This window comes from Triturus cristatus, chromosome 1_2 (genome assembly GCF_964204655.1).
Source record: "Triturus cristatus chromosome 1_2, aTriCri1.1, whole genome shotgun sequence".
NCBI lineage: Eukaryota > Metazoa > Chordata > Amphibia > Caudata > Salamandridae > Triturus > Triturus cristatus.
The window spans coordinates 302,347,518-302,373,538 of record NC_140580.1 but is presented as its reverse complement, the minus strand read 5'-3'; the positions used below and the strand labels follow the sequence as shown (position 1 = coordinate 302,373,538).

At 44.4% G+C, this 26,021-nt stretch overlaps 2 protein-coding genes across 3 annotated transcripts in view; one reads left to right on the top strand and one right to left on the bottom strand.

The window, feature by feature from the left end:
- The window catches only part of ASCC1 (activating signal cointegrator 1 complex subunit 1), a 727,350-nt gene extending 726,973 nt beyond the window's left edge, over nucleotides 1–377 (bottom strand). The window contains exon 1 of one of the 2 annotated variants that reach the window (XM_085603842.1): nucleotides 197–377. The gene's annotated coding sequence lies outside the window, so the exon portion shown is untranslated. The remainder of the gene's footprint in view (nucleotides 1–196) is intronic. The other variant, XM_085603843.1, reaches the window with a different exon arrangement.
- A 117-nt stretch (nucleotides 378–494) lies between these two features.
- ANAPC16 (anaphase promoting complex subunit 16) overlaps nucleotides 495–26,021 on the top strand; it is a 125,551-nt gene continuing 100,024 nt past the window's right edge. The window contains exon 1 of the mRNA XM_085603846.1: nucleotides 495–693. The gene's annotated coding sequence lies outside the window, so the exon portion shown is untranslated. The remainder of the gene's footprint in view (nucleotides 694–26,021) is intronic.

Below are 26,021 nucleotides of genomic sequence, written 5' to 3'. Positions count from 1 at the left end.
GAGACCTGTACTTAACAGTGCGATCTGCTCTTAAAAAGCACTACTCTCACATATCTAAACTTTCACTCAATGGCCGGGAGTCGCCGTGTGCTGACATCATGAGAAATGACAACTCAGCAGCTACACATTTTGTGACACAGATGTAACGTGGGTAAAAACAATAAAACAAGATATTAGACACGGAAGCTCAACTAACCGATTCTTCCTGCCTGCAGGTGAATCCTCCCGAATCTAACGGAAGGTTCCAGAATGTGTTACCTCCAGGACCTTAAACTTCCGATTTATTTTCTTCGCGAATCTATATAACTCCAATGTGCCGATGAGACAAGTTAAATGACTGAAAAGGTGGTTTGAAACTGACTGACAGACTGAGGGGCGGTGCTAGAGCGGTCTGTATAGCTGTACTTTCCAATAAACCCCACAATTGGTTGGAAACAATGGCCCGCCCAGTAAAGGACAGCCTATGAAGTCTGTAGGGACCGGCCCTTGCAGCTGGTGCACCGGAAGAGGTAACCCCGCTGCTCCGGAAAACATGGTGCAGCTGCCCAAGAGCCGGTTCTCCAGGGTGCCAATGGTGAGGGTATGAAAACAACAAACTGTCTCGGGAAGATCAGGACCCTAGTATCGGAACAGGAGCTCCGCCCGCAGGGTAGAGACTACCATAACACATCGGGGACCGGCGGCCAGTGAGAGGTTAGTGTTGAGGTTGAGACTGTCATTGTCCTCTTCAGAGAGAGGGATGTTTCAGAGGGAGCAAGCTGCTTTCGAACTGCATGTGGCCGTGTAAGGCTAGGGCAGGGGCCAGGGCTCTGTAGTGACCTCTTGCATACGGAAACCTCTTTCCTGCCTTATAGCGACAGTCTTACGATGCCAGGTGTCAGATGTAAATGAACAAAACAACAAAGTAATGGATGGAATGTTTAAATCTGTCACTGGCAATTTCTCTGGATCGCATCCCTATCCGTCCTTTTTTTCCCCCCACAATGCCATCTCAGTTTGGACCTAATATGCAACTCAGTCCTGACCCTGCTCCTCATGGGAACCGTCCAGCCCGAACTGTCACACCAAGTCTTCCCTGAAGTGCAACACCAGCAACTCGGGACCTGTTTCACTCTTATTAGAGCCAGGTATAGTTTGGTTCCAGTGGCACAGTGAGCCTGGGACCAAAATCTGGGTATACCCGGAGCACTTGGGGCATCCAATGCAAAAACAACAAGGTGATGGATGGAATGCTTGAATTAATCTCAGCCTCTGCCAATTGCTCTGGATGGCATCCCAGTCCATTGTTTTTCTCCCACCATGCCACCTCAGTTTGGACGCACACATATGGAGATCAGTCTTGAGCTGCTCCTCAAAACAGTTAAGCCCGAACTGGCAGGCGACGCGGTGTGCAAAATAATGGATTGGCTGTGGCCAGCATAATTTCCAGTTGCTGAATGTAACACAAGCATTCCATATCACTTTTATGTATACTTTAGTCTGGCACCCTAAGTGGGACGAGTATGCCCAGATGTGGGTCCTGTGCACACTGTGTCACTGGAACGAAGGTATACCTGGCTGGAGTAAAGATCTACAGGTACCTGGGGGTACTATTTGATGATAAGGGCTCATTTCAGCAACACAAGATGGACCGACAAAGGAGAAGTAACACATCGCTCATAGCATTTCAAACTCTCCAGAGGTTCTTGGGGGGACCTAGTTATCTTCCTCTCTTAAAGTAAATGAAAGCAAAACTATGGCCAAGTATTACATATGGTAGTGAGGCATTGTGTGGAAGAGATTCTATAACCGTAAACAATGCCATCACAACAATATTTAAATTCTGTTTCAGCTTCACTGTAATGCATCGCCAGCCCAAACCAGGCTAGAATTTGGGTTACCCAATCGGCTCATTGCTAGGAAAAGTCAATACATAAAGGTATGGAAAAGAATAAAAACAAACATCTTTAACCCAATATGTCAATCGCTTTGGCAAGAAATACAAGTAAATCAAAAATCACAGTTTTGGAAGTACCTACAAACAGCATTAGACGAGTACTCCGTACTCTCAATTTGGGACATGTCAATAATGCCGTTCTTTTAAAAAAAATAATCAACTGAATAAAAAAAACAATTGTCGATGTTTGAGCACAAAGAATACCTTGCAAAAAGAGCGCGCACATGGATGATTTGAACAAATACAAAACTTTCAAATCACAAACTTACCTAGAAACAACTTGGTCTACAAAACTAAAAAACGCTTTTATCAAAGCACAATTGTGATTTCTCCTGGGATCGTCTCATGCAATGCCATGGCTGCGTAAAGCAATAGCCATGTCCTGCAGATTATGGAACAAGGCAACGATCTCGGCATTGTTAAAGTTAGAGCTATTGGCATTGCTCATGACATTATTTTTGTTTGTGTTTGTTTTTAAAACATTTAAAGAAACGGCATTGTTATTTACAATGTCAATAGCTTAATCTCTCTCAAATGCGAGACCTATTGCATTTGCACCCACACACAAAGCCACCCACACACACAGAGCCACCCACAGAGCCACTCACATAGAGCAACCCAGACACAAATAGAGCCACCTACACAGACACACGCAGTAGCCCACTGACCTATTTACATTATGTGTACTTTGTGATCTGCATGGTACATGTTCTTTGCTGCAGGCACATTAACCCTATGTGCTACCTTTCCAGGAGTCAAAACTTCCACTAGACAAAACTCATATCTCTCTCTAGGAAGAACATTAAACATCAATCATAAGTATACAGTTTTAGAAAAATACACTTGGTGATCCTCCTAGGTAATAAAGGCCACACTTAGGCATATGTGCAAGCCTACCATGGTCCTGAACACCTGCAGATCAAATGCACTGCAAAGATGAAAAGTACATGTGTGTCTGTAGCTCATGTTCAAAATGCATTTCACAAGTGCTTGCTAGACCGCAAAGATACCTTTTCAGCTCTATTAGTCTTAATGCCTTCAGTTGTATGAGGTCAGGTGTAACTATTGCCGTGCAAGGTTTGCGGTGGATAAGTTCTCTGCTACGCAGAAAACGAGCACAGCTCTTAAAGAGAGGCCCAGATCCTCAAGATATTGCACAAACCGGACGGGTTTACTCCTCTAGGAACGTCAGTTGCCAAAAAGATGTCTACCATACATGGCTCTATATATATTCAACTATAAAAGATTATCTCACAAGGAGTAGGGGTCTAAGGGATAGGTTTACCGACTCAAACAGTTTGTAATCCCCAAATCAACAAATGTATACAAAAAAGAAACTGTGAGTCAAAAGAGGTTGAGTGACCGTAACAAAACCACTAAGTAAGTACTGATCAGAATTTAATTGCTGTTTATGAAATGCCAACTATATCAACAGGTATGTGTATATAAATATATGAAAAAGATTCCCATCACCCACAACAAGTGGCTCGCTTCATCATTTGGGAACCTGGGAACTTCACCAGAGAACCGTCTTCTACCAGATGGACGTAGATATCGGTTCAGTAATGTGTCCCAAATGTATCTATTGATATACTAGTTAGATCGAAGGAACCATCAAAAAACTAAATGAGGGTTGATGTGTGCAGTGCTAGTGTTAAAGAAATGTGAAAATTAAAATTGGTTAACCAGGCACGAAGATATTTTTAATGAAGTGCTACCTGGGTACCAAAATAAAACAAGACAGTGCTGTAACAGTTTGAAAGGATAACTGTGTTGGAAAAAACTGGTCAACATGTTTCAGCTCTTGGATACATTGTATCCTAGCTTTCGTCAGGACCAGAACGCTACTGCAATTAGTAATGTTGTGACTAAGATACATAGAATATATATTTTTATATACAACCTGGACCTTGTTTTTCGGTACAGGAAAGTACCTACAAAAGAAACAGCATTAATTGAAAGCAGACTAACAAAGTGCTTAAATGGGGAAAATCGGTCAACAACTGCAAAACATTCTATATAAGGTTTTTGCAAAGGTACCATCGAGTGTACAAAAACAACCATATAGACATAATCACAAATTAGAAAAAACAATGATTAGGTTGTCACTCACCCGAATTAATCTGGGTATGTGCCTCACCCCGCCTGGCAACTGCTCAGGTTAGGAGGCACCGCTCTGGGGAATAATATGAATGTAGAACAAATCATCATAAGGTTATATTAGTTGAAATGTTCAAACATCATATAGCGCTGGGTATGGCAACCAAACGGTTAAAAGCACGGAAGTCCAAATGTCAGAAAACATGCCAAACAACATTGTAAGCGTTTTACTTTCAAAGAGAGAGTAACATGGATACAAGCCGGTGATTTTTGCTGGTATTTAACATTGTTGTCACTATTGCGAAAGTTTTAGAGAAATTAATAATAAGTGTGCTCGATTCGCAATCACGTTGAAACGATTGAAGTGCACATTTTTAGTCAAATCCTACACTGAGGTAGCTGGGCTATACTCAACGTGAATCGTGTGACAGTAAGACCCACCTTGACCCAGTTATACTCAGAAAGTCGTGGAATTAGGATTTAAAAATTGAAACCAAAGCAGTATGTAGAGAATAGTCTTACCTCTCCGTCGGTACCTCTCGCAGTATCTGAGCGAGAAGGGGAGGTGTGCGCTTAAGGTAGCGAAACCTATTTAAGGATACCAGAAACGTCGTATCCGTTCGGCGCATAATCCAAAACAGGAGAAAACGCCGACTGATGACGTAATCACGCTGTAGCGTGACGTACAAGTGATTCTGGGAAATGTAGTCTAACCCAGATTTGCGCGTATACTGAACCCAACTTTATTGGGATCGAAAGGATGTTGACAGGCCCCACACAACGTAACCAAGTAAATGAAAAGAACTAGTGAAATAGCATTCACGATCTATTTTTCTTATGGAATGTAATCTACAATCCATTCCGATATAGAATATACAATCGGATATTAACGGCTAGGTGATAGCATAACAATACTCGAAACTCAGATCAGGAAGAGCAGTATAATGAATGACCGTTCTACTGTTTATCGAGGACAACACTAGGCTAATATAGCCTATGTTTGTAACTCAGAGTGAAGTCCACGGTATCTGGTCATTCAGTCCCACCCCATCACTATGCAATTTATAAACCCACTTCTGCTCTTTTGTGAAAAGGAATTTATTAATGTCTGTGACGTGGGAAGGGATGAATGGTTGTTCTAGAATAAGCCATTTCAAGTCTTCTGGCTTATGGTTAAAAGCCAAGAAATGAGTGGTAAGTCTTGTGGCTTGTTTCTTCCGCCTGATAGTGCTTTTGTGCTCACTGATACGGACCTTGATCTTGCGGGTCGTCATACCTATGTATCTTAGTGAGCACGGACAGGTGATAAGGTAAATTACCTTTTCTGAGTTGCAGTTGGTGTGTCGCCGTAAAATCCAAGGTTTTTCCAACCCTAAGTCAACTGACTTAGTTGGCTGGGTTTGAGGACAGGCAGAGCATGTGCCACATGGGTAATGGCCTTGGACTGGTGGTAAATCCCATAATGTGGAAGTAGTTCCTTTTTCTTTCATTGTTCTCGTTCTCGTTAAGGGTATCTTGGAGATAAGTTGGCATATCTCTCACCATGGGCCGCATGCGGCCCATGGTGAGAGATATGCCAACTTATCTCCAAGATACCAAAGATGTCTTGCGTCTTTTGCCAGAAACTGCTTTCAATATCGAGACTGACCTTTTGGTAAGTTTCGACGTGGAATCACTTTACACCTGTATTCCTCAAGAAGAGACACTTGAAGCCATCAGAGGTCTCTTAGATAACAGTGACCGAAACACCACGACACCGACACAATTTATTATGGAATGTGCCAGACTGGCGATGATGGAAAAATTTTTCCAATTTGAAGAGACTATATACCTCCAAATCTCCGGAACATCTATGGGGAGCATTTTTGCTCCCAGTCTGGCCAATCTTTACGTTCATATTTTTGAACAAAATTGTGTTTTAATGGATCAAAATCCCTTCCGTGCGCAGATTGCGTGCTGGAAGAGATATATAGATGATATCTTGGTGATTTGGCATGGTCCAGTTGCCACTCTGTTGGATTTTCATGCGTGGCTTAACGCTCAAAACAATTTCCTCAAATTTACAGTCACATATGACAGAAACAAACTTCCGTTTCTGGACATCATGATCTACCCTACTGCAGGGGTATTGGGAAGTGAACTGTATAAGAAGCCTCAGACAAAAAATTCTCTTCTGAGCTTCCAGAGTCATCACCCTCAGTCTCTCCGACACAATCTTCCAGTGGGACAGTTCCTGCGTATTCGCAGGAACTGCTCCACGTTGGACAGTTTTCAGGTCCATGCACAGTCACTCTCTAAGCAACTTCAAGTAAGGAAATACCCAGCACATCTGGTGAGAAAAGCGCGAAAAAGGGCATGTAACAACAATAGAGACGCCCTGCTAGAACCGCCGGTAGCTAAGGAACCCTTAACGAGAATGACATGCGTCACCACCTTCAGTACACTATCCAATAGTGTCCAAAAATCAATAAGGAAACACTGGCGCATCTTGAATGTAGCAAAGGAGAGTATCCCATTACCACTTTTCTCATTTAAAAGAGGAATGAGTTTGCGTGACAATCTTGTGCATACCAGACCCAGGATGAAAGAAAAAGGAACTACTTCCACATTATGGGATTTACCACCAGTCCAAGGCCATTACCCATGTGGCACATGCTCTGCCTGTCCTCAAACCCAGCCAACTAAGTCAGTTGACTTAGGGTTGGAAAAACCTTGGATTTTACGGCGACACACCAACTGCAACTCAGAAAAGGTAATTTACCTTATCACCTGTCCGTGCTCACTAAGATACATAGGTATGACGACCCGCAAGATCAAGGTCCGTATCAGTGAGCACAAAAGCACTATCAGGCGGAAGAAACAAGCCACAAGACTTACCACTCATTTCTTGGCTTTTAACCATAAGCCAGAAGACTTGAAATGGCTTATTCTAGAACAACCATTCATCCCTTCCCACGTCACAGACATTAATAAATTCCTTTTCACAAAAGAGCAGAAGTGGGTTTATAAATTGCATAGTGATGGGGTGGGACTGAATGACCAGATACCGTGGACTTCACTCTGAGTTACAAACATAGGCTATATTAGCCTAGTGTTGTCCTCGATAAACAGTAGAACGGTCATTCATTATACTGCTCTTCCTGATCTGAGTTTCGAGTATTGTTATGCTATCACCTAGCCGTTAATATCCGATTGTATATTCTATATCGGAATGGATTGTAGATTACATTCCATAAGAAAAATAGATCGTGAATGCTATTTCACTAGTTCTTTTCATTTACTTGGTTACGTTGTGTGGGGCCTGTCAACATCCTTTCGATCCCAATAAAGTTGGGTTCAGTATACGCGCAAATCTGGGTTAGACTACATTTCCCAGAATCACTTGTACGTCACGCTACAGCGTGATTACGTCATCAGTCGGCGTTTTCTCCTGTTTTGGATTATGCGCCGAACGGATACGACGTTTCTGGTATCCTTAAATAGGTTTCGCTACCTTAAGCTCACACCTCCCCTTCTCGCTCAGATACTGCGAGAGGTACCGACGGAGAGGTAAGACTATTCTCTACATACTGCTTTGGTTTCAATTTTTAAATCCTAATTCCACGACTTTCTGAGTATAACTGGGTCAAGGTGGGTCTTACTGTCACACGATTCACGTTGAGTATAGCCCAGCTACCTCAGTGTAGGATTTGACTAAAAATGTGCACTTCAATCGTTTCAACGTGATTGCGAATCGAGCACACTTATTATTAATTTCTCTAAAACTTTCGCAATAGTGACAACAATGTTAAATACCAGCAAAAATCACCGGCTTGTATCCATGTTACTCTCTCTTTGAAAGTAAAACGCTTACAATGTTGTTTGGCATGTTTTCTGACATTTGGACTTCCGTGCTTTTAACCGTTTGGTTGCCATACCCAGCGCTATATGATGTTTGAACATTTCAACTAATATAACCTTATGATGATTTGTTCTACATTCATATTATTCCCCAGAGCGGTGCCTCCTAACCTGAGCAGTTGCCAGGCGGGGTGAGGCACATACCCAGATTAATTCGGGTGAGTGACAACCTAATCATTGTTTTTTCTAATTTGTGATTATGTCTATATGGTTGTTTTTGTACACTCGATGGTACCTTTGCAAAAACCTTATATAGAATGTTTTGCAGTTGTTGACCGATTTTCCCCATTTAAGCACTTTGTTAGTCTGCTTTCAATTAATGCTGTTTCTTTTGTAGGTACTTTCCTGTACCGAAAAACAAGGTCCAGGTTGTATATAAAAATATATATTCTATGTATCTTAGTCACAACATTACTAATTGCAGTAGCGTTCTGGTCCTGACGAAAGCTAGGATACAATGTATCCAAGAGCTGAAACATGTTGACCAGTTTTTTCCAACACAGTTATCCTTTCAAACTGTTACAGCACTGTCTTGTTTTATTTTGGTACCCAGGTAGCACTTCATTAAAAATATCTTCGTGCCTGGTTAACCAATTTTAATTTTCACATTTCTTTAACACTAGCACTGCACACATCAACCCTCATTTAGTTTTTTGATGGTTCCTTCGATCTAACTAGTATATCAATAGATACATTTGGGACACATTACTGAACCGATATCTACGTCCATCTGGTAGAAGACGGTTCTCTGGTGAAGTTCCCAGGTTCCCAAATGATGAAGCGAGCCACTTGTTGTGGGTGATGGGAATCTTTTTCATATATTTATATACACATACACATACCTGTTGATATAGTTGGCATTTCATAAACAGTTTCTATATATATTCAGACATGGTGTCCGGTGAGGCCACCTTGTAATAGCAACAGCTAGTATGGGCTTAGAGTCAAACATGACTTATCATTGACATACCCGAAATGTCTCTGGACTGTATGTATAGAAAGGCAGCAAGAATTACACAGAGCAGCCGGAAAGATCTCAGTTATGGGGGTGTTCTTTAACCCCTTCCATGCGGGGCGGATTCCCCCGCGGTGCTGACCGTTGCTTGCGCGGGCGTGGTCATGACGGAACGGTTCCGTCATGAGCACAGCTCAACCGACGCTCATGACGGAACCGTTCCGTCATGAGCGTCGAAGGGGTTAAAAACCCAACAAACGTTGCAAACCCTTATCTAAACAACCCTAGCAAATACCACGGTGCTACAGGTACTACTGGCCAGTAGATAAAGTCCCAGAACGCACGAAACTAAATGATCCAAATTACGTTCCTGTGATTGAATTACAATTGCAGAGAAGCGATGAAAGTCCACTCTCACAGGAGAAACCATCTCAACCCTCCGGAATAAACGCTTGCGCCGGTTAGTAAAGCGCAGTATTGCCGTCGATGTGGTCTCGCGGCGCTGTGCCTTGAAGTAAAAGAGCAATTTAGAATAATTAATAGAGGGTTAACTACAACACAACGAGGCAGTAAAAGACAAAATCTGGTTTCGGCAGTGGCGTGTCTCCGTCTGTGCGCCCGGATGCTCTCCTGGGAGACACTAGGCGGGGTTTGGGGCGGAGTTTCACCCCTGTGATTGGAATTGGAAAGAGGCGGCTCAGCATAGATGCCTGCAGCCTGTCCCACAAACTGGAGTCCAGGGGCGGTGGAATTCCCTACTTGGCCGAACTGGCCCGCAGATGGCCTCAAACATTATGAAATGTTGTAAAACCAATTAATGCGGCGTATGAATAATGGTTTCATAGAATAAAAAGTCCAGTGTCTAGAACGAGTTTTACGTAAAAGGGATTAGAGATTATTTGACACCGATATCAGGCAAAATTAAGTTACGGTATGCTGTATTGACGTTTATTATGGCATTTCACGTTAATGTTTGACATGACGTTTGCCTTGCACAGAAACGACTGCTGCCTTTTCAAAACTCTACGAATAATAGCATTTCAGGTTAACCTGATGAATGTTTTTATTACCCCCAGTCTCCTCTCGTAGTAGGCCCTGCTGCAGCCTCGCAGCCTCATATCGGTGTTCACGTTTAATCAGGCTTCAATTAACATGAATAGATAAACATTTTATTGTACCATTTAAAATATTTACACATCACATCCACTACAAACTGCAAGATAAATAATTAAATAGCAATAAAATATAAAAAACACCCTACACACGTCACTTAATACGCTTGTCTTCAAGGAAGATCATGTAAAAATAATGTTGTGGATTTTGATTTTCTCAGACTATTGCAACTGTTAGTTAACACGTCGTTCAGTTCCTTGACCACCGCGTTCATGAACTGGGCCGTTAATCGGGTTGATTCCCTCGAGCAAAACTCGACCGCGTCTCCATAGGTTAAGATTTTAAGTTTTAAAAGCCGGACACAGCTATAATGTCCTTGGTGCCTGCAGTTTTGTACAAATACACATCATTGCATAATGATTCTGCAGATGGGCAGCATAATCTGGTGTACCAATAGGCTTTCAAGTGCATCTTTCCGAAACACAGCCTTATAAATTGCCATTTCAGTTCCCTTGCTAATGATTACTTCACAAAGTAGTGAATTACCAATCGGGGTTCTTAATGTCCAAATCTGCGGGTATGATTTTAGGTTGCTTCACCAAAATGCTTGCCAAGTGTTTAGGAGGGAAATGTGCTCCCCAAATTGCCATGTGCTTTTAAGTTGTCTATGGGAGTTGTGTGATCATTAGTTCGATTATGATTTCTCGTATGTAAATAGCTGCCACGGATATCAGTGTACCATTGGCTGCCCGTTTTAAAATAGCACACACAAAAAATCGTTTAGTCCTAATTACTGTCTAACGAAAATGTAATTGTAGTTGAAATCGCAATAGACGTATGCAATCTGAATAAGATTTGACTAATACAGTTGCATTAGGCTTTTCCAAGCCAGGAGTCCAGGGGCGGTGGAATTCCCTACTTGGCCGAACTGGCCCGCAGATGGCCTCAAACATTATGAAATGTTGTAAAACCAATTAATGCGGCGTATGAATAATGGTTTCATAAAATAAAAAGTCCAGTGTCTAGAATGAGTTTTACGTAAAAGGCATTAGAGATTATTTGACACCGATATCAGGCAAAATTAAGGAACGGTATGCTGTATTTACGTTTATTAAGGCATTTCACGTTAATGTTTGACAAAACTCTATGAATAATAACATTTCAGGTTAACCTGATGAATGTTTTTATTACCCCCAGTCTCCTCTCGTAGTAGGCCCTGCTGCAGCCTCGCAGCCAGGCAGGCGTTCAAGATAGAGGGTTTATGAAGCAATTTAGAGCCCACGCAGATCTCAGTTCGGAAAGGGCCGTCTGCTGGTCAGGGGCTGAACCATACAGCAGCTGCTAGCCCCGGTGTTCCTTTCCCAGCAAGGGGCGTGAAGGCCGGCTTCACATGCGTTGCCTAGTGTGGTGCTTGTACTGGCGAGGGGGAGGGAATCCCTGTGCCACTGCCTTTCTCCGAGGCAGAGCAGAAATGCCTCGGAGAAAGGCAGCGGCGCTTTCGGATTCGGGGGCGTGTTCTCCTCTTGCCATTGGCTGGAGGAGATAATCAGAAAAGTTGAAAAAAACACGCCCCGAATCCGAAAAGGACGGGGCCTGTTCGGAGTGACGAAGCTCTTCTCCAATGGCTGGCCAGCATTCAAGAGGCCAGCCAATGGAGAAGACGGGAGAAGAGGGGCGGGTGCAAGCCCCTCTTCTCCAAAACATTAAATGTCCGACTTCCGGTTCTGCCTTCGGCAGACCGGACGGTCCTCGACCTAAAAAGGAGAAGAAAACCTCATCCATTTAGTCTGTATATGCCGAGACCTGGTTGAAGAAAGAAGGGGGCTATTAAAGAGTCTTTTTAAGATTTGCGGTGTTCAAACCTGCAGACAAGCACTTCGAAGATGTCTTAAATCAACAGATATAGTTACGAACTCTGCTTTTACTAAATTTGTTATTGTCAAAAAGAAAATTAGACGCCTGTGAATTGATCCCACCCAACCTAGTAGACTGAACTTGCAGAACTATTTCCTAAGAGGGTTTCAATCTGGTATGCTTAATAGTTAATGTGCACAATATGATCTGTACTAGAAAAGAAATGCACTTTTTCAGATGCCGTGTTGGTAAGAAGGAAGTTAGGCTCTTGTAATCTGTTTTTACCCAAAAAATATTGTGGTGATTACTTTGGTATTTTAATGAGGAATCTTAGATTTATAAAATGAATAATATGTCTATGTGCCTAAATATAAATATGTTTTATTATATGTGGATATTTTTACAAGTACACAAGGTATGATTTTAAATTATTAAACAAACTTGCTTATACCTGGCTGATGAGCCAAAAAATACAGCAAAACTGGTCCTGGATTGCTTGTGTTCCGGTTCACTGAGGACCTGGCTTGGCAGTTCGGGCTGGAATGTTCCCACTGGAGCAGGGACGAGACTGATTTGCATATAGCTGGATCCAAACGGTGGCATGTTGTGTAAAATAGCAATAGGTTGGAATGCAGTCAGAGTAAATACCAGTGACTGAGATTAATTCAAACATTCCATTCATCACTTTTTTGTATAATTTAGTGTGTCACCCTAAGTGTGACAGGTATGCCCAGATGTGGGCCCTGTGCACATTGTGTCACTGGAACAAAGCTATATCTGGTTGATGAGCCCTAAGAAGGGTGAAACTGGTCCTGGGTTACTTGTGTTCTGGTTCAGGGAGGGCCTGGCATGCAAGTTCAGGTTGGTTCGAGAATGATTTGCATTTAGCTGGGTCCAAACTGATGGGCCATAGTGTGCAAGATAATAAGTATTGGCATGCAACCCAAGTAATTCCCAGTGGCTGAGAAAAATTCAAGCATTCCACCCATAACTTTTTTTGTACAATTTAGTGTGTCGCCCTAAGTGGAACGGGTATGCTCAGATGTTGGTCTTGTGCACACAGAGTCATTGGAACCAAGCTATACCTGGCTGCCATGCACACTATGTCACTGGAATCCAGTAATACCTGAATGATGAGTCTTTTGAAGGGCAAAATCAGTCCTAGGTTGCTTGTGTTCAGTTCAGGGAGGCCCTGGCTTTGCTGTTCCGGCTGGTGTGTTGCCAAAGGAGCAGGGTTGAAAGTGGTTTGCATATAGCTAGGTCCAAACTGAGATGGCATGGTGGACAATATAAAGATGGATTGGGATGCGGTCCTAATAATTACGAGTGACTGAGATTAATTCAAGCATTCCATTCATCACTTTTGTGTATACTTTAGGTGTCCTAGTTAGGGCACAATTCAAATAGTTTTTTCTTAATTTCATATGGATTCTGGATGCACTTCTATGTGCTGTACATCACAAGTGTTACCCTTACCCAATTCATAAGGCTTGAATTTGTCTTGAGTAGATATCTGAGGTGAGTGCTTAGATAGTGAATTACTTTGCTCAGAGATCCAACATCGGCTAGAGAGTTTCCAGGAAGCAGATTATGTGGCACATTGGGACTACAAGTCCATTTATCTTGCGATCGTTCATTACTGAGGTGTTCCGTCCTTAGAATACTATATGTGTATTACAGACAATCTAATTCTGGTTATCTAGCATCCCCACAAGAGCTGACGGTGATATTTGCCATTTCTACTTCTTGCATTTTGTACCCCATCATCTTAGAATTGAGTTATATCCCTGGTGGTGTTTTCCTTGTCCACTGATCCTTGCTCCTTTTGGTTGGGAGAGAGGAGCAGTGTGTCTGTGACATATGTGGGTAGCTTCCATGTCACTGATTGTTCCTGTCATTTCGAAGACAGGAACTGTGCACCTGAGTGTAATTCCATATTTCGCAGCTTCCCTAGCTTGTCCTATCCTGCTCTGCATCAGCATACCCTGTAGTCCCAGCCCCTGCTAAACAGGAAACAATAGAACATATCTAGAAGCAGCTATCTCAAGTACAGTATTGTCACGCCCTCCTCCTGCTCAGAGTCGGTATGCCCATAGTGGCAGTACCCTCCATCTGTTTGCTCTACATGATCCCACAGATGCAGACCTTTCCAGTTTAGCTTTGGAAGAACTGAGGCCACAGTTAACTAGACAATTTAAAATGTACAAGCGATCCTTGATAATCATTTCCTTTCTTAATCTCTGAGTCTTTGCCTACCTTTTACATACTCTACCATACTCCAAGGATGGTTCTCTACAGTCAAGGCTTTGTTACCTTCTAGTTCCCATCCTTATATTATCTATGGGCAGGAGTGGATGCAGGCCCAGCCGTGTGGTCTTGCGCTTCCTGCATATCATTTTACATTTTATTTCAAGGCTTCCAGCCTAGTCTGGTTTCACTTGTCTTCAGGGGTAAGCATTTGCTTCCAGTCTCTGCCCCTCACCCCACCTGTAGTCCTCTTAGTTAAACCCTCATTCTTGCGGGTGAAGTATCACATCTGGAACTGCCCCGCAATTTCCAAATAAAGAAACAAGTTCCATAATAGCTTATGAACCCTGTCCGGGTGTCCCTATCACCTTTAAACTAAACCCTTCAATGCCACAGCCTCTGTCCTTGCGTGTTTACTTCTGATTCTGCATCATAGGCCATTGCAGTGACTTAATAGCACTCCATTGAGTCGAACTGTAACCTGCTGCAGGTCTGTTCCTTTTCTATTGTAGGTCCCAAACCTTGAAACCAATCTAAACCATTTTGTAAATCCCATATGCCAGAGCAACAAAGACTCTTATCAGTGCACCAAAACCCCTAATCCACAGATTCAAAGGAGATAGGTGGGCGTTTTCGATGTCCAGCGCTGCTATAATTTTCATTTAAGGGGGGCAGCCGCTTGTCTTGAAGGAGGGCTGCTTGGCTGCCGTGTGCACCACAAGGGCATTACATTTCTCAGTTCTAAGCCCAAGGATTGTTACTTACATAAAAATAGGACTCTAATTTGGGGGTTTGTTAATCTGTTATAGAAATGTGTACACAAAAGCAGCTTTGAAATAGTAACATGCAAAGTACACCTAAATCGAACTTTCTGAGACTGGCGTAAAATTGCATGCTAAACTGGAACATTGTGCTTCTAGCATGGAATATAAAATTTCCTAGCTATCGTGAAGGAAAGTTTCAATTCTATTAAGGATGCGGAGGAGAGGATTATGCTTTACTCCCCTGGTACTCGTAGTACGGCCCGCGGGCTGCCAGCGGCCAGGCGGGCCTTCCTTGGCAACCCGCGGACCTTGCAGGTAATGTCCCCATGGCCCCCCAGCTTTTGTGGAGAGAGAGAGAGAGAGAGTGGAGAGAGAGGAGAGAGAGAGAGAGAGAGACTGACTTAGAGAGAGACTGACTTAGAGAGAGACTGACTTAGAGAGAGACTGACTTTGAGAGAGACTGACTGAGAGAGAGACTGACTGAGAGAGAGACTGACTGAGAGAGAGACTGACTGAGAGAGAGACTGACTGAGAGAGAGACTGACTGAGAGAGAGACTGACTGAGAGAGAGACTGACTGAGAGAGAGACTGACTGAGAGAGAGACTGACTGAGAGAGAGACTGACTGAGAGAGAGACTGACTGAGAGAGAGACTGACTGAGAGAGAGACTGACTGAGAGAGAGACTGACTGAGAGAGAGACTGACTGAGAGAGAGACTGACTGAGAGAGAGACTGACTGACTGAGAGAGACTGACTGACTGAGAGAGACTGACTGACTGAGAGAGACTGACTGACTGAGAGAGACTGACTGACTGAGAGAGATTGACTGACTGAGAGAGATTGACTGACTGAGAGAGATTGACTGACTGAGAGAGATTGACTGACTGAGAGGGACGGACTGACTGACTGAGAGGGACTGACTGACTGGGACTGACTGACTGACTGACTGACTGAGAGGGAGACTGACTGAGAGGGAGACTGACTGAGAGGGAGACTGACTGAGAGGGAGACTGACTGAGAGGGAGACTGACTGAGAGGGAGACTGACTGAGAGGGAGACTGACTGAGAGGGAGACTGACTGAGAGGGAGACTGACTGAGAGGGAGACTGACTGAGAGAGAGACTGACTGAGAGAGAGACTGACTGAGAGAGAGACTGACTGAGAGAGAGACTGACTGAGAGAGAGACTGACTGAGAGAGAGACTGACTGAGAGAGAGACTGACTGAGAGAGAGACTGACTGAGAGAGAGACTGACTGAGAGAGAGACTGACTGAGTGAGAGACTGACTGAGTGAGAGACTGACTGACAGAGAGACTGACTGACTGACAGAGAGACTGACTGACTGACAGAGAGACTGACTGACTGACAGAGAGACTGACTGACTGACAGAGAGACTGACTGACTGACAGAGAGACTGACTGACTGACAGAGAGACTGACTGACTGACAGAGAGACTGACTGACTGACAGAGAGACTGACTGACTGACAGAGAGACTGACTGATTAAGAGAGAGAATGACTGTCAGCGAGAGAGATTGATTGACAGCGAGAGAGAGACTGACTGACTAAGAGAGAGAGAAAATGACTGACTGAGAGAGAGAGAAAATGACTGACTGAGAGAGAGAGAGAAAATGACTGACTGAGAGAGAGAGAGAAAATGACTGACTGAGAGAGAGAGAGAAAATGACTGACTGAGAGAGAGAGAGAAAATGACTGACTGAGAGAGAGAGAGATACGTCAGTACTTTGTGAAGTCAGTACTGTGTGCCAGAGGGAGGAAACAACAAAGATTACTGTAGAGGAGAAGCGAGAGGAAAAAGCACGAGCTAGAAAAGGGCAAAGCTAAATAAAGAGAAAATATAGGGGAAAGAGCAGGACATGCACTTCTCTAGAGTGGTAAACACAAATAGTAAAGAAATAAAAGAAAAGTTGTTGCCTGATATCCGCATTTCAAGGAAACAACGTATTCATTCAGGGTAAAGCCAAATTCCTCTAGTAGTGGGACCAGCAGAAGAATAGAGAGAAAAGACAAAATCAGGATCTGGCAATGGAATGGACAAAAAGCCTTGCAATCATGAGCAAGGGGGGCTGAACCAAAGCCCACTCTATGTAATATTGTATGCAAAGCTGTGAAAGACTTCTGATGCTGTCTATAGCGATCCCACAAAACTGTTGAGAACAGTCAGCTAAACTGATAGTGCCTATGGGTAGTAGATCCAGGGTGTGTGATGGCAGTGTGGTTGCATTGATATCAAGGTGTCTGCCTTGTAGGAGAAAGGATGAAGTAAACAGTGAAAGAAGGGATGGTCTTCATCACCATGGCAGTTTTTCTTATTTGTATTGCTTCAGCTTGGCTGGATCGCCATCCCCCGTCCTTCCAGCAATGGCAAGGGTGTTTCTTAGAGTCTGCACTATAAGGGTTTAATGGGAGGAAGGCCAGGCGGACGGGGAAGAAAATCTGGGGAGCCCTCTCAGACTGGCCTCAGTGGTGATGGAGTTAGCTCCAGGAACAAACAGTAAACTCTTAGAGTCCTCTTAACTTTCTTTAGTTTTTGGTCCTTGCCTTTCCATCGTTCAGTTTGCAAGACATTGCAGAGTTAAGGGTAGGCCAAAAGTAATCCTGTGATGGAATTGGGGTCAAAGTGTGAATGGAGCTATGCAATGCCTCTTAAGATTGCTATTGTCTGCTAATAAAAATGTATTGTCAACATGTGCTCTTTGTAGTTAGATCTGCTTTTGAAATACAGCATTGTCGCATTGTCTAATGTTTTGAAACGGGTTTGATTTTTTTTTTTTTTACTCTAGCCCCGCCCCCACTGACCCCACCCCTACCGGTGCGGCCCTCGGCCACAAACCACACTTATTTTGGCCCCCGACAGAAAGTTTGTGAGTACCCATGCTTTACTCTCTCATATTTATTGCTCAGCAACCTTAAGAACAAACAACAACCAAAGACTACAAATCCCATGAGTGTTTGCAATATTCTCAAAACAACCATAGAGACAGTCCCATATAAACAGTATCAAAGGACAGCACTTCCTCTTTCTTTGGGCAAAACAACAGATCCCGCATTTCCATTAGTGGTCTTGTTTCTGCTCAGCTCCTGCAAAGACAAGAAGATCGCATCAGAAAAGGGAAAAACATCTAGTATCCCTGTAACAACAATAAAGAGGCAGGTTAATCAACCAACAATATTCATCGATACATCAAGCATAAATAATAGCCTTATCTAAACATTACCCCAAAACCCTCTTAAGATTCGATACTTAGCCAACACGTAGACTGCAAATTGTAAGGGAGGGACGGGAATCCAGTCCAAATGGTGGATAATCCTCGCCTCCGCTTCTTAAATAGAAATTAAACTTTCCTTAACGATAGCTAGGAAATTCTATATTCTATGTCAGGACCCAGGCTCAGATTATGCTAGTTCAAAGCTGGTCAACCACCAGAGAAGCCATACCCAAGATGGGTTTAAAATAGAACGCTCTAATGCTTGACTCTATGAAATTTTAATAAAAAAATGTAAACCATAAAATAGAAGGCCTTAAAGGTAGAGTCCGACAACCAGTGTGCCGCTCTAAGAATGTCCTCTAATCGTTCACCAAGGGAAAGGCTTTGGAAGCCATGGCTCCCCGTGTTGAATGGGTTCCGAAGACCGTTTTATCAATACCAGCTTCCTGGAGCACCCATCTCACCCAACGGGCAATTGTGGAGGCCATCACCGCTTTGAAAGGCTTCCTGAGCGAAATAAGAAGCTGAGAGACCCCTGGAGGTCTGTATTCTTCCGTCATTATTTCGTACGCTCTAAGGCAGCGGACCACACACAACTTTGGGTGACCCGGGAAAGCCGGGTAGTGCACTACCCGGTGTGAACACCTGTGCCATAACCTCCAAGGCCCAGACATCCGATACCCGTTTAAACGTGTTAAGACAAAGGAGCATCGTCAGCTTACCTGTAAGCTCCTTACAAGAAGCATAAGAGTTATCCTGCCAAGACTGCAGCAAACTCAGCACTGAATTCACATCCCACAAGGAGGAGTACTTTGGTAGAGGCGAATGGAAAGGCTTATGCCTCTCAACAGCCAACACAGCAGAGGTTGTTCCCCTACCGCTACCAGGACTCCCTGAACTGGCATGTGACCTGCAGATATCGCAAATCGACTCACATTGATCGAGCGATAGCCCAAACCCTTGTCGACTAATTCCGACAGGTAGTTGACTACATGGATCACATCGGTCCCCACGGGATCAAAACCCCGTCGCAAACACCTGCATGTCCATTTCCTTCAGGAAGATCTATATCGCTTGACGGTAGATTCTGCCCATGCCTTCTTGATAAGGGTGTAAGCCATCTCCAAAAGGCCCAGGACTTCCCAACGTCCCCTGTAATCCTCCAACCTATCAGGTGGAGGCTGCCCTCTCGAACCAGAGGGTGCAAGTTGCCTCTCACGTTCGTCAGCAGACGAGGTGTCTGGGGAAGTTGGATTGGAAAATCCATAGAAAGTTTCAGAAGAACTGGATACCAGACTTGTAATCTCCAACGCGGTGGCACCAGTATGACCTCTGCCTTCTGCCTCCGAACCAGCACCATTAGCCTGGGTATCATGGCAAACAGGAGTAATGCATACCCTTTAAACAGGCTCCAATCTTGCAGGAAGGGATCCGTCGCCTGCGCCAGAGGGTCTGGGCGTCAGCTGAAAAATTGGGCAATCTGGTAGTCGAGGCGTGACACGAAGAGATCCACTTGACAAGGACCCCACCGGGTCATCGGGTTCTGAAAGATCGCCGGATCCAGTTTTCAGGCACTGTAATCCTGAAGGTGTCTGGAGTGCCAGTCTACCGTCTGATTGAGAGACCTTTGCAGGTATTCCGCCGTGACCGTCGGACTGCGAGTCAGGCAATAGTTCCAGAATTCCTTGGCCAAGTCTGCCAGGAGTTTGGAACGTGTGTCACCTAGCCTGTTGATATATCTCACAGCCAAGATATTGTCCATCTTCAAGAGGATGGCACTAGAGACCTCGTTGGCCGCCAGACTTTGAATTGCGAAAGATTCGGCCAGAAGCTCTAAGCAGTTGATGTGCAGAGACTGCTCGTGCTCGGACCAGTGCCCGCCTGTAGTAACGTCTCCACAGCGGGCGCCCCAACCACGACGACTGGCATCTGACTCGATCACCAGTTCTGGGGCTGAACCGAAAATGGCCCTTCCATTCCAGGACAGCATTTGCTCTAGCCATCAATGGAGTTCTTCCCGGGATTCCTGAGATAGGGCTATCTCCTGTGTGTAGGAGAATGCTCGATGCAGATGCTGTGTCTTTAGACGCTGTAGGGCCCGGTAATGCAACAGTCCCGGAAAGATTGCCTGTATCGACGATTAGAGGAGACGTAGATTCGAGCTAGATGGCATAACGAAAATTTCTCTCTCTGCAGGGTCCGCCTCAGTTCTCTGCGAATCAAATGTATGTTCTGCTGGGGCAATCTGAGGCATTGCTGTACCGTGTTGACCTCGAAACCCAAGAAGGTCAACTTTTGCACTAGCAAGCAAACCGATTTCTGGACGTTCAGGATGACACCCAGATTCTGAAGAAGATTCTGAGTCTGTCTGAGTTGAGCAATCGAGGAGCTCTCCTCCTGTTGCATCAGAAGAATGTCATCCAGGCATACTAGGAGGCTCACGCCTCGAGCCCGGAGCCACTCCATGGCTGGCCTCATCAGCTCGGTAAAGCACCAGGGGGCTGATGACAAACCGAATGGTAGATAAGTGAACTGGTAGACGAGTCTGCCCCATTGAAACTGCAGGAATCGTCTGTGGGGTGGAAAAATGGGGACGTAAGGTAGGCATCCTTCAGGTCGAGCCGAACCAACCAGTCGTTCGGTAGGTGCACGTCCCTGAGAAGGTGAATACCTTCCATTTTGAAATGGAGATACACCACCCACTGGTTGAAGTCCCGGAGATTGATTACCTGCCCGAACCCCTTGTCTTTCTTCTTGACAAGGAAGATATTGCTCAAGAAACCTTCAGAGTGAAGGGTTGCGTTCATGTTGGCCCTTTTCCACAGGAGGTCGTGTATCTCTCTGTCTACCACCTGCGCCTTCTCTCTGGAAAAGACAAGAGGAGTGGGGTAAGAAATTAGATGCGGAGTTCCAAGGAGCTCTCTGTGGAAACCCATCACCGTCTGTAACACCAAGGCATTCCCTGTGATTGCAGCCAAATTGTGTCTGAACCACTGCAGTATTCCCCCCCCCCCCCACCTCTGGTAGGAAAAAAGGGGTAATCCTTAGCGGTGGGTCCACCAGGTGCATTGTTGGCTCAGTAGGGTTGCCTTTTCCCCCGTGACCTCTGTCATGGCCTCTCGATGGGTAAACCCCTCCGAACTTCCATTGGTACTGCCACTGCATGTATCTTCTGGTCTGAGACTTGCGGGGGTTGGCGTTGAAAGGACTGCCGGAGGAGCGCCCCCTACCTCTTCTGACCCCCCCAAAAATTTGCTGACTGAATACTTTTTTAATCAATTGCTGCGCCTTATCCAAGGAGGAAAAAGTATTCTCAAAGCGACATAACTCTTTAACAAACGGATCTCCAATGAATCCTCCGTTTGCTACAGACCCAGCCTTAGTAGAAGCCAGTTCCCCAAGTCGAGGCTCAATCTTAATTGATAGCGAGTGTCTACGCTCAGTAGACTATGCGCAGTTCGCATTACCAAGGAAACATAGAGCTCTTTGTGCCCATCCCGAGAGGATCGTGAAATCTATGAGATGGCCTATCTTTTTGGCATCTTCTGTCATATCTAATATCTTGGTAAGTGGCCCCAGCATATCCAAGACCTTATCTTGGCAGAACCGCCAAGAGCGGTCCAGACCCTTTTCCAGATCCTTGATAACCGTGGCCATTCTGTCAATTTCTGGGGTGCAAGCCACTTTATTTGGCAGGAATGGCCGGGGTCACTCCGCCTTAAGGCGACCATGGACCTCCAGGTCCACCAGCTTCCGAATTTGTCTAGCCACACAAGACTCAAAGAGGGGCACCGGTATCCAATCTGCAGAACAGGGGTGATTATATATCCTCTGGGTTCAGCATACCAGAGATGCCAGCCGAGTCCTTAGATTGAGGTACATCCAGCCAGGCTTTCTTGGCACCACCTTCCACTCGCCGGGGTCTGCTCGGATCAGGCTCGTCACCCAAGTCCCCATCTGGGCCTGTGCCTTCCCCGGTAGCGTCATCTGCCCCACCTTGAGGACAGGAATCGTCATCATGGGGTCCCGTCAGGCTGGGAATCCTCGAGCACCTTGCTACAATGCAGGCGTCTTTTAAGGAATGCTTGGCATAGCCTCTCAAAGGCATCTGGAGAGGAAGCAGTCCCCGAGTGTTGGCCAGAGTTCGGCCTTAGCTTTGCCCTAGGAGGGCCCTTCGAAGCTACCCTGGGTTCCCCCCTAGTCTCCCTCAGTAGAGGTGACCACCCTGCGCCGAACCGTGAGCTTGATGATATGGCGGTGTAGTAATCACACTTAATGCAGAAACTTCAATAGATGCTTTATTTAAGAAGCCAGGTACAAATGCATGCAGCGCAGTAGAGAAACAGCTGGAGAATGAATCATACCATTCTCGTATTCACCGTTGTAACAAGACATTCTTATGACATACCCCTATTCTGATCCCAACCCACCTTAAAGAGATATGCCTGTTACTACACATCCCCCTTCTTAATAGAAAAAAAATAAAACATAAAAAAACAAGACAAATTCAAAAGCGAACATATTCCTCAAATTTCTTTGGAGTTATTATACGTCTTCCAAATTTGCTGGATTTGTTTTCCACACTGTTCTCTTTGGTCACGATTCCATTCTGCAAACCAGATTCCCCAACATTCACATGATTATCAGATTCACTCCCTTCGGGATCAATCCCCAGCTCACCTCCACTACTACATCTCTCCTGAGGAACTTCAAAACTCACTCCACCGTCAGAACTTGGTGTAACCCGTGGACCATCCAACAAATGAGAAGTAGGATCCTGAACTCCAGAAAGGAAACCAGACTCAGGCAAATTAGACTTCTTAGTCACATCTTCTCCCTTCTCAACCGAAGGCAAAACATCCATCTACCAATAATCTATTTTCCCTTCCATAGTACGCGTCTTCTTTCTAACAATAGAATCATCTGAAATAGAAATACGACTCATGTGATGTACACTACCTTCATCCAGTTCAACTGTGTTTCGCATGACTTTAGTCACAATCCTTGGATCAGAAAACCTAGACTGTAACTTACCCGCCTTTTACCACATTTAACTCTGACACTTTGTCCAACCTTTATACAACTTCTTTGGTACCATGTTTAGCATCAACATAAAGTTTATTTTTGCATTGAGAGTTGATTATGGATTCCTTTACCTGTTCACAATCCCAGTCGTACTTTTTACTTCTGCCCATCCATCCGGGATTAATTTTGCAATGAGGGAACCTGCCACGCATTAATCCAAAAGGACTCTCCCCAACTGTATCATGGACAGTAATTCTGTATGACCAAATCAGCTTGTTGAGGTCATCATCCCAATTCTTGTTGCTTTTTTTTGCTAACTGCAAGATACCTTTCAATACTCTATTAACTCTCTCAACAACAGAATTACCTCTGGGGTGATACAAGACAGTAAATGTCTGTTCAATCCCAGTATTATCCATGAACTGATTTAAATTGAACTCCATTGTCGGTTAATATGGAAACCGGAAAATCCTCTCTTAAACATTTTCATAAGAAACCAATAACACTCTCAGTGTCTACCTTCGTGACGACATCAACCTCAAGCCACCTTGAAAAAAGTAAAATACTAAATATATACTTGGTAACTCCATCTTGCCAAACCATGGGTCCCATGATATCTAATGCGACGCTTTCACATGGTAAATTGGGACAAGCAAGTGAAGACATAGCAGGGTTGAGTGTCTTTTGTGCTTTGTTTAAACTTTCACAACTTACACAAGCACGTACAAATCTTTCGATGTCTAAATCAATTTTCGGCCACCAATACAATGCCTTCATGTTTCTCTTAGTATGAGATACACCTGGATGTCCCCCATGACCGATCGAAACAATCCTTGCCCGCATGCCTTTAGGCGGTACGATTTGTTCTTCTCTACAAATGAATTCACCGTCTATACCCAACTCGTCACATACCTCCCAGAATGCTCTTAACTCCACATTGAGTTTGCACTCGTTAGACCACCCGTTTGTGATCCTGTTTTTGACATCTAACAAAATATCATCTTTCTTATATTCTTCTTCCCAATCACTCTTACGTAAACCAGTAGTGTTGGTAAACACTCCAGCAACACAAAAAATCACACCAGGGATCGGGTTGAATCATAACATTCTCATATTCACCGTTAAAGAGCTGAGGACACCACTCCAGGGATGTGTCAATAGCATTCACCAGGCAAATGTTAATGGGAAGAAGAGGCTGTTTCTCTTCAACGGGTTCCCATGAATCTAGTTCACCCGCCATGTTAGAGAGGATGAAGAGCAACTCCTGCCCCACAAGAAAGCAATCGTGCCATGCCCCCAAGGCCGCCAACAGGAAATGTATGTAAGCACAAAAAATCCAATTTAAACTTACAATGAGCCAAGACTTATTAGTCAGCAATAAATTATGTAAATACAAAAAATTTGACTTAAAATAAACCTGAGCCAAGGCTTATGTGCCAGCAGTAGTGCACAAATGAAGAGACACTCCGCAGTGGCGGACCGCTGCATTGGAGCAAAAAAAAATACGATACATGCAAGGGAAAATAAAAGACCTCTGACTCTCACTAAGCACGCGAATATCTGACAGCCCGCCGAAGGCCGGAAACTGTCACTTGTGTACGTGGATGGGACGCGAGGCATGCCAAGAATGCTGGAATACCCCTTCCCGCCACCTACGCGTGTGCACGCACCGCGCCCTCTAGCGAGGTCAGCACAGCACAGCACCGCAATGGAGGCCGGAGGAAAAAGTAAACCCTTGCTGGACGCAGACACCACTTCCCCGAGCAGAACAGACAACACTAGGAGCGCAATTGAACGCTCGGCAATGAAAATGAAACTCCAAGGCATCGCACCACGAGACGAGCCTCATCAGCTGTTCATGTTCCTCAGCGCTGTCGGGAAGACCAAATCAGAATGGCGGCCGCAATTGACAAAGGGCTATGAGTAGACCAATAAAGAAAAAATCTCTAAGCACTCCCCACCAGTACCAAATACACTGCACAATTATGCCCAGAAATAAGCAATATCAAAGGAAGGCACTTATCTGTCTGCTGAGCAGCAAAGAAAGAGGGAGTGCTGTCCTTTGATATTGTTTATCTATCATTGTTTTGCTAACATTGCAAAGACTCATGGGTTCTGTAGTCTTTGTTTGTTGTTTGTTCTTAAGGCTGCTGAGCAATAAATATGAGAGAGTAAAGCATAATCTGAGCCTCCGGTCCTGACATAGAATTGTATATTGTAGACTTAATTGGAGCAGTGTGACGGTATAATTGAACTATGTAAATCACTGGGGCAATGTGGACCTAGCATGGAAAGTGTCCCTAATTATGTCAGTGACTCTGACATGTAAGAACTAGCACATCACAAAGATCCCTGGTGCACTTGAGCAGCATCACTCAAAGACTGGCACATTTTACATGATGCATTAAGCTGTAACTGTGCAGTGTTTGAGCTCAGATATGTATTTGAATTGCCCTGATCTATGGTGATGGTTAGAGAAACCTACAGCAAACAAGAGGTTATGAATGGAATGCTTGAATTATTCTCATCCACTGGTGATCATTCGGCTGCATTCTAGTCCATCGTATTTCACCCACCTTGCCACTCTAGGTAAAGGACTGCCATATGCAAATCAATATTAACCCTGCTGCTCATTGGAACAGTTCATCCCAAACTGCCAGGCAAGACCCTCTCCAGAAAAGGCCTCGAGCAACCCCTGAACAGTTTCAACCTATTTTAGGGTTGTCACTAGGGTGTAGCTTGAGTTTATTGGCACTGTGAGCCTGTATTAGGACAAAACTAGTCTTGGGTTCCTATGTTCTGGTACAGAGAAGACCTGGCTTGGCAGTTTGGGCTGGACTGTTTGTATAGTAGCAGGACCAATGTTGATTAGCATATGACTGGATCTGATCAAAGTTT